Genomic DNA, 16461 nt, shown 5'->3' with positions numbered 1-16461 from the left:
AGGAGGATCCTACAACACCCTGAATGGAATGTTCTGGCCTGTTAATGACGCACACAGATCATTTAATAGCACAAGTAAAACCTGACTTCATCAAAAACCTGCTGAAAAATTCATGAGATTCAGTCTTTGTTGTCAGAGAAACGCGGAGGTAGGATTTGTTGTCATGGAAGCCTCCAAAGGTTTGTCCACAACTGTGTGTTCCCAGTAACTGTCTCCTCTCCTCACGGAACAAAGTACCAGTGTGGTGGACAGCCCCCTGTCCTCTCTTCCACTCTCTCATCTCCTGCTGACGCCATCCTTCTCTTTCCCCTCTTGTCACTCCTGGCTAGTCACCAACACTCACTGACCCATTGTTCACATTTTCCATCCTGTCACTCATTGGCCACCATCCTGATCTTAGACAACATTCTTGTTGTCCACCTAGGCGATGGACAGATCTAGAGCTGGGAGAATCTGCTATAGTCAATTGAGGGCCACATTACCCAGCACTCATGGACACTCTTACTGACACTTCTGGCTGCTTCACGTGATGTATTGTTGTCTCTACCTTTTTGCCCTTTGTGCTGTTGTCTGTGTCTAACCATGTTTGCACTATGTTTGTGCTGCTACCATGTTGTGTTGTTGTCATGTTGTGTTGTTGTCTTAGGTCTCACTTTATGTAGTGTTGTCTCTCTTGTCGTGATGTGTGTTTTGTCCTACATTTTTATTTTAATCCCCCGTCACTGCGGGAGGCCTTCTGCCTCTTGGTAGGCTGTCATTGTAAATAAGGATTTGTTCTTAATTGACTTGCATAGTTAAATAAAGGTTCAATAAAAAATAATGTGGTGCAATAAGCAGGCTGATGAGAAACCCCCTGGTGCCTCCAGCTACAGGCCTATTATGTATCCTAATAATTGACAAGCTTCTCCAATTCCCCATGGGCCACACTGAGCTTATTAAAAATAGCTCCATGATTTCCTGTAACTACAGAGGGAGAGAGACCAGTAACAGGTAGCCTACACTGTGAGGCTGCAGAATGCTGGCTGAGGGGTATTTAACAGGAAGAGGGAAATCATTTTTTTATTACAGCAGCCAAACTGACTCGCCAGCAGCGTACACTGTGGCGCTTGGTCAGGGGCACTCTTTTTCTCACTAATATATCAGAACATTACAGCTATAATGCGTGTTCCTTTATTAAATCAGGGTTTGGCATATACAAGCTTTTACATTTCACTTCTGTAGGATATATAGCAACAGTATTTTGTACAGTTCATCAACCTAATTTCTAACAAAAAGTTTATTGAGCTGTACATTACTTTGCACTCAGAAGCATTAATTCTGTTGTTTATTATCTTGAACATATTCTCTGTGACAATATTGTATATCAGTGAACGCAGTGAATAAACAATAAGTATTCCATTAAGTTAAACTGTATACAGGCAATAAAGTAATTGAGGTATGTTTGATGTTTTCCATAAACCCCACTAGCGCAGCTTGAAATGAAATTTCACTTTCATCTCCTCAAAACGACCTTCACAAACAATTAACCGATACTGTTATGAGAGAACACACAGAACCAGTTGAGAGAACACACAGTAGCAGCTCTTAGAGAATACACAGAACCAGCTCTTAGTGAACACAAAGAACCAGTGGAGAACACACAGAACCAGCTCTTAGAGAACACACAGAACCAGTTGAAAGAACACACAGAACCAGTTAGGGAACACACAGAACCAGCTCTTAGAGAACACACAGAACCAGTTGAGAGAACACACAGTAGCAGCTCTTAGAGAACACACAGAACCAGCTCTTAGCCTGTTAGGGCTAGGGGGCAGTATTGACACGGCTGGATAAAAAACGTACCCGATTTAATCTGGTTACTACTCCTGCCCAGTAACTAGAATATGCATATAATTATTGGCTTTGGATAGAAAACACTCCAAAGTTTCTAAAACTGTTTGAATGGTGTCTGTGAGTATAACAGAACTCAAATGGCAGGTCAAAACCTGAGAAGATTCTGTACAGGAAGTACCCTGTCTGACCATTTCTTGGCCTTCTTTGCCATCTCTATCCATTACAAAGGATCTCTGCTGTTACGTGACACTTCCTACGGCTGCCATAGGCTCTCAGAAGGCGGCAAAAAGCTGAATCGTGGCTTTGCAGGCTCTGGCTGAAAAAAGTAGCGCGTTTGGGTAGTGGCTGGTTACAGTACTGTGAGACTCAGGCTCGTGCCCGCGTCGACAGAATGCTTTGTTTTCTTTCCTCTGTTTACCTAAAAGGAGATTCCCGGTCGGAATATTATCGCTTTTTTACGAGAAAAATGGCATAAAAATGGATTTTAAACAGCGGTTGACATGCTTCGAAGTACGGTAATGGAATATTTAGAATTTTTTTGTCACGAATTGCGCCATGCTCGCGACCCTGATTTACCATTTCGGATAGTGTCTGGAACGCACAAACAAAACGCCGCTATTCGGATATAACGATGGATTATTTTGGACCAAACCAACATTTGTTATTGAAGTAGCAGTCCTGGGAGTGCATTCTGACGAAGACAACAAAGGTAATCAAACTTTTGTAATAGTAAATCGGAGTTTGGTCAGGGCTAAACTTGGTCGGTGTCTAAATGGCTAGCCGTGATGGCTGGGCTATCTACTGAGAATATTGCAAAATGTGCTTTCACCGAAAAGCTATTTTAAAATCGGACACCTCGATTGCACAAAGGAGTTCTGTATCTATAATTCTTAAAATAATTGTTATGTTTTTTGTGAACGTTTATCGTGAGTAATTTAGTAAATTCACCGGAGGTTTGCGGGGGGTATGCTAGTTCTGAACGTCACATGCTAATGTAAAAAGCTGTTTTTTGATATAAATATGAACTTGATTGAACAAAACATGCATGTATTGTATAACATAATGTCCTAGGGTTGTCATCTGATGAAGATCATCAAAGGTTAGTGCTGCATTTAGCTGTCTTCTGGGTTTTTGTGACATTATATGCTAGCTTGAAAAATGGGTGTCTGATTATTTCTGGCTGGGTACTCTACTGACATAATCTAATGTTTTGCTTTCGTTGTAAAGCCTTTTTGAAATCGGACAGTGTGGTTAGATTAACGAGAGTCTTGTCTTTAAAATGCTGTAAAATAGTCATATGTTTGAGAAATTGAAGTAATAGCATTTCTAAGGTATTTGAAAATCGCGCCACTGGATTAGACTGGCTGTTGCGTAGGTGGGACGAATTCGTCCCGCCTAGCCCAGAGAGGTTAGAGAACACGCATAACCAGTTAGGGAACACACAGAACCAGCTCTTAGAGAACACACAGAACCAGCTCTTAGAGAACACACAGAAGCAGCTCTTAGAGAACACACAGAACCAGCTCTTAGTGAACACAAAGAACCAGCTCTTAGAGAACACACAGAAACCGTTACAGAACACACAGAACCAGCTCTTAGAGAACACACAGAACCAGTTGAGAGAACACACAGTAGCAGCTCTTAGTGAACACACAGAACCAGCTCTTAATGAACACACAGAACCAGCTCTTAGAGAACACACAGAACCAGCTCTTAGAGAACACACAGAACCAGCTCTTAGTGAACACAAAGAACCAGCTCTTAGAGAACACACAGAAACAGTTAGAGAACACACATAACCAGTGGAGAACACACAGAACCAGTTGAAAGAACACACAGAACCAGTTAAGGAACACACAGAACCAGCTCTTAGAGAACACACAGAACCAGCTCTTAGTGAACACACAGAACCAGCTCTTAGAGAACACACAGAACAAGTGGAGAACACACAGAACCAGCTCTGAGAGAACACATACCATTAGGGTGTGGAGGAGAACAGATGAAACTGCATTATCATTATGGGATACAACATCTAGGTCAAAGATCTCTTGAATGTGATAAGTAGTGAAAATACAATCTCTAGGTGGGTGCTTCTCATGAAACCAGTTTCAATTAAACATGTCTGTAGCAAATTGAGTTACAAAAGTATGATGCATCTGCAAAAATCAACTATCATCATGAGGACTAAGATGTCTAGGTTTGATAATTGTTTTGTGAAATTATAATTTTGCCAGAATTCTTTACATTTTCACTCCAAATTGTCATTATCGAAAGCATCCGGATTAAATTCTCAGGTCACTTTATACAATTTTACTTTGGAAATACCTAACTTATTTGTATAAAACACAACCTGTTGCTGTAGTTTTGTCAATAAATCATAGAAATGGTATACTAGTTTAAGTTTGCATTAAACTATAATATTTAATACGTACCAACACAGTGTCTGTGGACATGTCTCATTACCGTAACACTTTTTCAAGTTCTTGTAAAAACTTTGGGGAACCCGAGTGGCGCCGTGGTCTAAGGCACTGCATCGCAGAGGTGTCACTATAGACCCTGGTTTGATCCCAGACTATATCACAACTGGCTGTGATTGGGAGTCCCCTAGGGAAGTACACAATCGTCCGGGTTAGGGGAGGGTTTGGCCGGGGGGGGGCTTTACTTGGCTCACAGCGCTCTAGCAACTCCTTGTGTGGGCCGGGCGCCTGCAGGCTGACCTCGGTCGTCAGGTGAATGGTGTTTCCTCCGACACATTGGTGCGGCTGGCTTCCGGGTTAAGCGGGTGGGTGGTAAGAAGCGCGATTTGGCGGATCATGTTTTGGAGGACGCATGACTCAACCTTCGCCTCCTGAGCCCGTTGAGAAGTTAAGGTTGCTGCCCCTTTTACCCCTATTATCTCCAACCTTTTTAACCTATCTCTCCTTTCTGGGGAGGTTCCCAGTGCTTGGAAGGCAGCCACGGTTCGTCCTTTATTTTTAAAGGGGGAGATCAAGCTGATCCTAACTGTTATAGGCCTATTTCTATTTTGCCCTGTTTATCAAAAGTGTTGGGAAAAACTTGTCAATAATCAACTGACTGGCTTTCTTGATGTCTATAGTATTTTCTCGGGTATGCAATCTGGTTTCCGCTCAGGTTATGGATCGGTCACTGCAACCTTAAAGGTCCTCAATGATTTCACCATTGCCCTTTATTCTAAGCAATGTTGTGCTGCGATTTTTATTGACTTGGCCAAAGCTTTTGATACGGTAGACCATTCCATTCTTGTGGGCCGGCTAAGGAGTATTGGTGTCTCTGAGGGGTCTTTGGCCTGGTTTGCTAACTACCTCTCTCAAAGAGTGAAGTGTATAAAGTCAGAAAATCTGCTGTCTCAGCCACTGCCTGTCACCAAGGGAGTACCCCAAGGCTCGATCCTAGGCCCCACGCTCTTCTCAATTTACATCAACAACATAGCTCAGGCAGTAGGAAGCTCTCTCATTCATTTATATGCAGATGATACAGTCTTATACTCAGTTGGCCCCTCCCTGGATTTTGTGTTAAATGCTCTACAACAAAGTTTTCGTAGTGTCCAACAAGCTTTCTCTGCCCTTAACCTTGTTCTGAACACCTCCAAAACAAAGGTCAAGTGGTTTGGTAAGAAGAATGCCCCTCTCCCCACAGGTGTGATTACTAACTTTGAGGGTTTAGAGCTTGAGGTAGTCACCTCATACAAGTACTTGGGAGTATGGCTAGACGGTATACTGTACTTCTCTCAGCACATATCAAAGCTGCAGGCTAAAGTTAAATCTAGACTTGGTTTCCTCTATCATAATCGCTCCTCTTTCACCCCAGCAGCCAAACTGCTAGATTACGGAGACATCATTTATAGATCGGCAGGTAAGGGTGCTCTCAAGCGGCTAGATGTTCTTTACCATTCAGCCATCAGATTTGCCACCAATGCTCCTTATAGGACACATCACTGCACTCTATACTCCTCTGTAAACTGGTAATCTCTGTATACCCATCGCAAGACCCACTGGTTGATGCTTATTTATAAAACCCTCTTAGGCTTCACTCCCCCCTATCTGAGATATCTACTGCAGCCCGCATCCTCCACATACAACACCTGTTCTGCCAGTCACATTCTGTTAAAGGTCCCCAAAGCACACACATCCCTGGGTCGCTCCTCTTTTCAGTTCGCTGCAGCTAGCGACTGGAACGAGCTGCAACAAACACAAACTGGACAGTTTTATGTCAATCTCTTCATTCAAAGACTTTGCGTGATGTATTGTTGTCTCTACCTTCTTGCCATTTGTGCTGTTGTCTGTGCCCAATAATGTTTGTACCATGTTTTGTGCGACTACCATGTTGTGTTGCTAACATGTTGTTGTCATGTTGTGTTGCTACCATGCTGTGTTGTCATGTGTTGCTACCTTGCTATGTTGTCTTAGGTCTCTCCTTATGTTGTGTTGTGTTGTCTCTCTCTTGCCGTGATGTGTGTTTTGTCCTATATTTATATATATATTTTATTTTTTATCCCAGCCCCCATCCCTGCAGGAGGCCTTTTGGTAGACCATCATTGGAAATAAGAATTTGTTCTTAACTGACTTGCCTAGTTAAATAAAGATTAAATAAAAAATATAAAGTGTCAGCGATGAGACAAGATCAAAAAAGAGGGCAAAATACAACAAAAAATATTCCTCCCATGATCAATCATCTAGAGGAGTAGTCCTTAAAAGTTAAGTTATTTGCTTATATGCTACAGAATAATGTTCTTATTCTCAAACACCACCTTTAGCCCACTTGGCCTTCTCATTACCGAAATGGCTAAAAAGCTCAAATTGGGAAAATGTTTTTTAAATACTTTTATTTTCAGTGTTTTAACTCGGGCCTTTTCATTAGGGAAGCAATGTTAAAACTGTATCATTACTGCAACAGTATCCAAAAATGTTTAATTTGTGGAAATTGTGGTCAAATGCATAATATCTCATGAAAAAACATAATTATGAAAGAGATAAGTACAGATCCTAATCTCAGTGACCCAAGAAAAGAATTGTGAATGACCCAGGTATGTTCCAGTTAGCATTAGGACCCCTGAAACACATGGATGGCATGCATACAGTATCAGCAAGCATGTTCACAATGTAATAAAATATACATCATAGGTGTTGTGAGATACTGTACGAGCGCTATACCAGCACGTCCCGAACTCATCTGATATCACAGAGCTATAGTATGTAAATGATAACAGTGTGGTATCAGTAACTGGCTTGAGAATGTTACTGACTAGTGGCTACAACATACTGGTTGTCACTAGTTACCACAGCCGCAAGTCAGAAGGCCTGCCTACTCGACCAATCAGATGAGGGAGTGTGATGACGAGCACGCCGACCGGCTTGCAGGAGCAGACGAAAGACATGCATTTATTTTATAAAAAATAAAAAAGGCATGTAGACATACACAATTTCACAATTTTTTTTTAATAACTGTATATTATTCATACACTTGACATACATGGTACTTTTATACACAGTATTACATGATCGAAATACAGTTTAATATCCACAAGCGGTGAAAACAGGACAAATATAAGCACCCTCCACGGGATCTTTAGTGACCACAGAGTTGGGACACCTGTTTAAAGTCCCATCTTCCTCAATTTTATTGAGGAACATTCCATTGTTAGTACAACATTATTAAAATTGAATTAATGTTGTAAAAGTGTATGGTATAAATTACAGTGACCCATCTTTGAACTTACTGCCTTCCTGTTCATTTCAGCAGCATATTTCTTTTTGGCTTTTGTTTGTGTCTTTCCCCTGGTGTCATTCATACGTCTTTGTGCCCACAACTTGAAACAGAACACCATGGAATGGGAGACTTTTACTCTCCCAAATGAGTTTTTTTCCTGCTAAAGGCTGTGCATCTGTTGAAAGTCAAGAATATGATATATTACTATTAGAATGAAAGGCTTGTAGGGAAACTAACAACGTTGCTCTGTCAAATAGAATAACTTCTCAGTTATTGTAATGGAATCCCTTATGCTAGCTAGCTAACTCAATTTAGATGAGAGTAGCTGAAGTTCTAGTAGTTATGTAAAAAATAAATGACAACTTGCCCTTTTGCCCAAAACAATGTTATTAATTTTAGTGACGTTGCCAATTCTTGTTCCCGAATGTACTTCGTTTTTTGGTACTCAAACTTGAAGTGGAGACATGCTATTTCGAAAATGAGGCAATTCCAGCGAAAGGAATTTACATCATCACACTCCGTCATCTGACTGGTTGAGTTGGTGGGTCTTCTGACTTTGTGGCTGTGGTAACTAGTGACGACCCAACATACTACTCCTCACCATCCTATCCCACCCATGTATGCTACTGTACAGTTTTCATATAATAATGCAGAGCTTAGTTATAAGGGAGCCGTAGAATCCCTACAGAAGCAGCAGCAGGCTGCTCTCTCTAGGCGACGTGATGGATGAACAAAGGATGAAAAGGTACAGGTGGTTGGGAGGGGAGGAAGAGGCTTGCGGGAGAGTGTTGGTGATGTGCAGAGAGCTACTCTGCCACGGAGGAATAAAATAATGTCTCACTCTCTCTCAACCAGGCAAGCTTACAATGTGTATACTGCAGCAGAGCAGATCAGCCCCCTCTGACTCAGTCCTCCTCAGTCAGGCTGCCAAACAAAATCTGTGGGGGGGGGGGGGGGGGGGTGTAGCAGATCCCCACCCCCCTGCCCTGGGGAGCTGGCCAGTTACAAAGCACTTGTACAGAGTACGGTTGTAACAAATAGAGACAAACCCCCAAAAAACGTTCTAAAATTGAGTTTGGCTTACCACACGAAGACTGATATTGTACTGCAGCAATGCAACAGACCCTTAAACAACCCTCCTGACTTTGCTCTGGATAAGGGTGTCTAAATGACAATAAAAAAATAAGACACTGTCCAGGTCTGCCACAGAGGATACAGTAAGCAGCCTTCTTGTTGGCAGAGCAGGCACTCTGCAGTACTGTAATGTGTTGGGGGAGGTGGGTGGTGGCAGGCGGGGGGCCTGTGCGGTGAGTGCAGGTGTCTATCTGTCTGAGCCATCTGGAGACAGTGCAGTGCTGGAGCTCAGAGCCCTCTCCTCTCTATCTCTGACAGGTGACCTTGCATGTGGGCAAACAGCATATCTCTAACTCCACTCACTACAAGAGAGAGTGACTAGCACATACGCAACCCCACCATCAACCCACGCCTGCTCTAAGCAGTCTTTATCTACGTGACAGGACGATATTTCATGTTAGCCATCAGCCAGTAAAATAGCGTGCAGTGCAGTGCACTCCTCCTGACCCTGGACACTCATTATGTGAATTTAATCAAGCCCCGGGAAGGTGATTTTGCTATGTACTGCATAACAAATAATACAACTAATGGGGTATCATTCTCACACTCTACTCTTGGCAAATGTAGAGAGAAAAGCATAGCTGGTGTGTACACACTAAAAACAAATGGTTCTATATAGTGCCAAATAAGGGTTATTTGGCTTGTAACCACAGTGGAACCCTTTTTGGTGCTATATGGAACCTTTAAGGTTCTATAAAGAACCATGTTCTTAAGGTTCTAAATGGAACCTGTATGGTGTTTTATAAAAAACTCTTTCCTAAGCTTCTATAAAAAAAGTTTATATATACAGTAGCACCCAAAGAGGGTTCCGCTATGGTTACAACCCTTTTGTTCGGTTCTTTATGGAGAATGGTTCTATAAAGAATCTTTGTCAATCTCAAAAGGTTCTTTGTAGGACAATAGTTTTTTTTTTTTAATTCTGGTTTAACAGCAATATTATATTGTTAAAATTCCATATGTTTTATTATTGTGTTGAAGTTGAATCAGGTGTGCTAACTCTGGAACAGCTGGGGTTCCCTGAGGAGATAATTAAGAACTGACTTAGTCAATCGTTCTCAAATGACATAAGGCCATACGTCAGTCTTTCACAAAACACTGTCACTAGCCACAGTCATGTAATTTCATAACACAACCGATTAGATCAACTGGATTGACACTCTCACTCTAGGTTGCACAAAAAGAGCTGTGAACAAACCACACACCCAAATATTCTAATGGGCCATTGCCCCTACATTTTAATTATCACTAAAAGAGGAAAGAACCATTTTTTTAACTGCAAAGAACCATTGAAGGGCTCAAGGGGTTCTTGGGGTCAATATGGTTCCACAAAGAACCATCACCCTTCCCAAAGAACCCTTGAGGAACCCACATTTTTTTGTGTGTATTGTACCCTATAGCCTCTGCTTCCTGTAGGATGCTGTGGTTGAGCGGACAGGCTATTATTCGCTGTGCTGTTGATACAGGGCTTAACCCATACAGATCCTATTCAATTATTAATATTGTTTTATCTGGTGGATTTTACAATTATTTCATGTTGTTCCAAAAGTATTGGGACAAATTCACTTATGTGTATTAAAGTAGTAATAAGTTTAGTATTTGGTCCCATATTCCTAGCACACAATGATTACATCAAGCACGTGACTCTACAAACTTGTTTGTTTTGGTTGTGTTTCAGATTTTTTTGTGTCCAATAGAAATGAATGGTAAATAATGTATTGTGTCCTTTTGGAATCACTTTTATTGTAAATTGTAATATGTTTCTAAACACTTCTATACTGAACAAAAATATAAACGCAACATGTAAAGCGTTGGTCCCATGTTTCATGAGCTGAAATAAAAGATCCCAGAAATGTTCCATATGCATAAAAATATTATTTCTCAAATTTGTTTACATCCCTGTTAGTGAGCATTTTATCCTTTGTCAAGATAATTAATCGACCTGACAGGTGTGGCATATCAAGAAGCTGATTAAACGGTATGATCATTACACAGATGCACCTTCTGCTGTGGACAATAAAAGGACACTTTAAAAATGTGCAGCTGTGTCACACAACACAATGCCACAAATGTCTCAAGTTTCGAGGGAGCATGCAATTGGCATGCTAACTGCATGGAATGTCCACCATAGCGTTCTACTGGCATCCGCCAAACCCAGATTCCACCCATTTCATGAAGCTCCTGACAAACAGTTCTTGTGCTGATGTTGTTTCCAGAGGTAGTTTGGAACTCGGTAGTGAGTGTTTACATGCTTTAGCACTCGGTTGTCCCATTCTGTGAGCTTGTGTGGCCTACCACTTCGCGAATGAGCCGTTGTTGCTCCTAGACGTTTCCACTTCACAATAACAGCACTTTCAGTTGACTGGGGCATATAGTCTATAAGTGAATTTGTCCCAATACTTTTGGTCCCCTAAAACGGAGGGACTATGTACAAAAAGTGCTGTAATTTCTAAACTCAAATTAAAGCTGACAGTCTACAATTTAACCTCATAGTCATTGTATCATTTCAAATCCAAAGTGCTGGAGTACAGAGCCAAAACAACGAAAATGTTGTCACTGTCCCAATACTTTTGGAGCTCACTGTATGATGAAATATGAATGACTAGTGCTTTGGGAGACTCCTGAATTCGGGATAACTGTCTTCTATTTGAGTTATAGCCTTTAGCCTATACTGGTGCACACTAAGTATTGTATTTTCAGTACAGTAAATTGATAATTACATGTAGCTAGTATACTATGAATAGCTGGAGGGTGCTTATTATTCCTAAAATAAAGTTTAAAAAAAATCTACTTTAGATGCATAACTGTTCCAAACGCAAAAAATATATTTTCCAAGATCAACTATTGAGGGGAAAAATCTCTAGGTTATTCTCAAGCAGATTATTGGAAGTTCTAGAGGCTATATTGATTTATATTTATTGACATTCTAGACAAAGTTCCCCAAGGGGACACAATGCAGTAAAACTACATTAATGCATTTCTATTAAAATATTTCAATCATTTTATTATTCATCAGATTAAAATCAATGTGGGAAAATTCCATCTAACAGATTGAGCTGCAATGTGTGATCTTTGCTTCAGATCTATCGTCTGTTAGGCATCCATATTAACTGAGAAACCATCTGCAGTGAAAACCCACACACACATTTTCAACCAGAGAAAAGACATCTCTCATGTGACTCCTACTCCCTTTCACATTGACTAATGTCTCTCAAACCGATAGACAAAACAGTATGTGAGAGTCAGAAAGGTATTGAGGGGTATTCCATTTCTTAGCCGGATAAAAATTCACCTTGAGACAGTAGTAACAAACCCGGACGGTGTGTTTGCCGTCATTATTAATGAGACGTCTGGAAAGTGAAGCCGCTCGGTGCTCCCTTCAGGATGGACAGCTTAGAGTCAGAGGCAGGGCCGGCTGAGTCTGGCGGACTGCAATTCTGACCATTTTGCCATGGGGTGGAGATAAGTTGTTTCAGTTTTAAAGCAAATTTCCTGCAATTCTACACATTTTCCCATGCTAATGGATGTCTGAGAGTGACAAACAAAATCAATGAGGGCCCCCTGGAGGTCAGGCCCCCTGAGCACCTGCCCTGCGTGTCTGGTCGCTATTCAGTCATGATTACTACAAGTTTTGATAGCTGGCTGGACTAATTTACCAATCTAAAAAATTGTTAGCTGACATGGCTAATTGAGTGACTGTCAGTGACTAACAATAAAAATTGCTGATGCACTACCAAATTTCGAACTTGCATCTTGTGTATTCTACTATTCTAACTCTAAAAACAGTACTTCAAGACCCTGACTGAGTTCCTAAAAATACATACATACTACCAATCAAAAGTCTGGAGATACCTACTCATTCAAGGGTTTTTCTTTATTTTTACTATTTTCTAGATTGCATTAAATATAAAATATATTTTGATTTGTTTAACACGTTTTTGGTTACTACATGATTCCATATGTGTTATTTCATAGTTTTGATTTCTAGTGGTTAGAGCATTGAGCCAGTAACGGAAAGGTTGGTGGATCGAATCCCTGAGCTGACAAGGTAAAAATCTGTTGTTCTGCCCCTGAACAAGGCAGTTAACCCACTGTTCCTAGGCTGTCATTGAAAATAAGAACTGGTTCTTAACTGACTTGCCTAGTTAAATAAAAAGGTAAAAAAATAAAAAATAACTATAATATAGAAAATAGTAAAATAAAGAAAAACCCTGGAATAAGTAGGTGTCCAAACTTTTGACTGGTACTGTATTTACATACAGTACTTTTTGGGGGGGGGGGGGGGGGGGGGGGGTTCTGGGGCCCCAGGCAACCACTTGTGTCGCTTATGCCTGGAGCCGGTCCTGGTCAGGGGGGCTCTGCCAAGAACACCTGGCCAATATTATTCACCTCACAGGCTGCGGCAGGATGTTTCTCCTGCTGAACACTCACAGAACTTGGAGTGGGACCAAGAACAGCTTACAGGTGAAAGTGAGAAAGATGGAGAGAGAAAAGAAAAGCAGAGAGTGCAAGACAGACAGAGACAGAGATTCACATTGATATTCTGCAGAGTGGCCATGCGGCAAACAATCAAAATAAGTGATTGCAGTACCGTGGGAGAAGTCAGTGTGTGTGTGTCGGACTGCGAACCCCCGGCTTGTCTTCCAGGCATGTCTTGTATCTTCCCTCCCCTGGCTTGTTGCAGTCATCCCCCTCTTATTTTCATTAGTACTTGGGACAGCCTTTAAGGGTTTGAGTAAAGTCTTCACAGTTCACATAGCAAAGACCTGGGGACAGACAGACTGCACAAATCTTCTACCCTCTGGAGCTAGGACAGAAAGCATGAAGAAATAAAACCCACAAACACTCTCCTAAACTAGTTAATTTCACATTACCAAACAACAAATTCTGTTCGTCTTTAGTTGAGAGCTGATGTAAACTTTTGGCAGCATCATCCACTTATTTCCACAATGATTCAAAACATAAAACAGCACAAATTTAAACTTGAAGCCAGTATGTTCTTACATCTATTTAAACATTAAAGCCTCAAACTGAGCTCTGCTTGTTCACTTCAGTTGTTTTGAGGGCACACCAAGAATCAACCCAGGTGGTCACAGCTTAACTACCAATGTCCCTCTGACACCCAGAAGATGGTGATAGATTAAAGCAGGCAGCAGAGTGGGAGACCCTAATGGAGTTGTTTAGAGAGAGAGAGGAGACCGAGACTCTGATCTGAGTGACCTCCCAGAGGGATTCACCGGCGGAGAGCAGTTTTAAAAGCTGTAGCCTCGATGAATGAGAAAGATATCCGCCTCAGAAGTTAAAAGTAGTGACTCATTGGATTAGAGGTTGAGAGGAGGGAGAGATGCCCTGGGTGTCTGACTGTACTGTTGCGAGTGCCAGGCTGCTAGCCCAGAGCAGCTGGCTTACCATAATCAGTGAGGGAGAGGCCACCTCTCAGACTGTCTCCTCCTCACAGGACCAAGTCCAGAACTACACACACACACACACACACTACAGCCCCATGGTCCAGGAAATAACAGAGACAAAAGGTCACTTTCACCCCAGGAGCTGGAGCAGGACCTGGTCTGGACAATGAGCAGTTGGCTACTACCTCTCCAAGCTGCTAGAGAGTGGAACAGTACCACAGAGCTATATTCCCATTCCAGAAGCATGAAGTGGTGGAGTCCAGTGAGGGGAATGGAGATCAGGAGTGTATGACTGTGTGTACTTGGTTGATACTGAAAAAATCAGTCTACATAAACAGTATTTATGATCCATGTACATAAATGCTGTATAGCCCCCTCAAGTTAGAATGTGATCTTGCAAATCAATGATTCTCAATAGGTCGGTCGCGGCCCATATTTGGGTCGCATGAGGTTGCGAGTGGGTCACGGGCGTCTGAGTAAAAAATGTCAACTTTTTTTAATTGAAAAATACTCCAGTCTGAACTTAGATGACTTAAACCAGGTAGAGAGTGTGTAGAAATAATAATGAACTTACATTTTGAAGAAAATGTAATTTCAGAAATGTTTTTCTTCAATCACAGCATTTTCAATACAGAGCTATTAGCAGCACTATTTTGGTTGATTTTGTGGTCTCAAGCTAGTGAGTTTATTAACATTCTTCATCAAGAATATGATCAAAATGGCCTCCCGAGTGGCGCAGCAGTCAAAGGCACTGCATTGCAGAGCTTAAGGTGTCACTATAGACTCGGGTTCGATCCCAGGCTGTGTCGGGTTTGGCTGGCCGGGATGTCCTTTTCCCAGCGCACTGTAGCAACTCCTTGTGGTGGGCCGGGTGCATGCATGCTGACTTTGGTCACCAGTTGTACGGTGTTTCCTCCGACACATTGGTGCAGCTAGCTTCCAGGTTAAGCGAGCAGTGTGTCAAGAAGCAGTGTGGCTTGACAGGGTCGTGTTTCAGAGGACGCATGGCTCTCAACCGTCGCCTCTCCCGAGTCCGTACGGGAGTTATAGCGATGGGACAAGACTAATTACCAACTAGATATCACGAAAGAGAGGTAAAAAGTTTTTTAAAAATGTAAAGAATATGGGCAAAATGTAATTATTGACAATGAATAATTACATTTGGGAATGGGAATGTTGTTCTCTTGTCATATAATTGCAACATTTACTTTCAATATAGCATTAAAATAGTTTTCACATCAAATTGTATTTGTCACATGCGCTGAATACAACAGGTGTAGACCTTACTTACAAGCTTACCTGCTTACTTACGAGCCCTTAACCAACAATGCTTTAGAAGGTAAGAAAAGTGTTAAGTAAAAAATTGAAAATAAAATGAACAAATAATTAAACAGCAGCAGTAAAATAACAATAGTGAGGCTATATACAGTGGGTACCGGTACAGAGTCAATGTGCGGGGGCAGCAGTTAGTCAAGGTAATATGAACAGGTATGTAGTTCAAGTGACTATGCATAGGTAATAAACAGAGTAGCAGCAGCGTAGAAGAGGGGTCTGGGTAGCCATTTGATTAGCTGTTCAGGAGTCTTATGACTTGGGGGTAGAAGCTGTTAAGAAGCCTTTTGGACCTAGACTTGGCGCTCCGGTACCGCTTGCCGTGCGGTAGCAGAGAGAACAGTCCATGACTAGGGTGGCTGGAGTCTGCCAATTTTTAGGGCCTTCCTCTGACACCGCCTGGTATAGAGGTCCTGGATGGCAGGAAGCTTGGCTGATGTGATGTACTGGGCCGTACGCACTACCCTCTGTTGTGCCTTGTGGTCGGAGGCCGAGTAGATGCCATACCAGGCAGTATTGCAACCAGTCAGGATGCTCTCAATGGTACAGCTGTAGAACCTTTTGAGGATTTGAGGACCCATGCCAAATCTCCTGAGGGGGAACAGGCTTTGTCATGCCCTCTTCACAACTGTCTTGGTGTGTTTGGACCATTCTAGTTTGTTGATGTGAACACCAAGGGACTTGAAGCTCTCAATCTGCTCCACTACAGCCCCGTCGATGAGAATGGGGGCGTGCTCGGTCCTCCTTTTCCTGTAGTCCACAATCTTCTCCTTTGTCTTGATCACATTGAGGGAGAGGTTGCTGTCCTGGCACCACACGGCCAGGTCTCTGACCTCCTCCCTATAGGCTGTTTCATCGTTGTTGGTGATCAGGCCTACCACTGTTGTGTCATCGGCAAATTTGATGATGGTGTTGTGGTCATGCCTGGCCATGCAGTCATGAGTGAAGAGAGAGTACAGGAGGGGATTGAGCATGCACCCCTGAGGGGGCCACGTGTTAAGGGTCAGCGTGGCGGATGTGTTGTTACCTA

General features: G+C 42.1%; 1 protein-coding gene across 2 annotated transcripts in view; it reads right to left on the bottom strand.

Annotated features, from left to right (window-relative positions):
* LOC106585516 (E3 ubiquitin-protein ligase DTX1) overlaps nt 1-16461 on the bottom strand; it is a 61644-nt gene that overhangs the window by 30336 nt on the left and 14847 nt on the right. The window lies entirely within an intron of this gene.

This window comes from Salmo salar, chromosome 24, assembly GCF_965601325.2.
Source record: "Salmo salar chromosome 24, fSalSal1, whole genome shotgun sequence".
NCBI lineage: Eukaryota > Metazoa > Chordata > Actinopteri > Salmoniformes > Salmonidae > Salmo > Salmo salar.
This window is presented reverse-complemented; position numbering and strand designations above follow the sequence as displayed.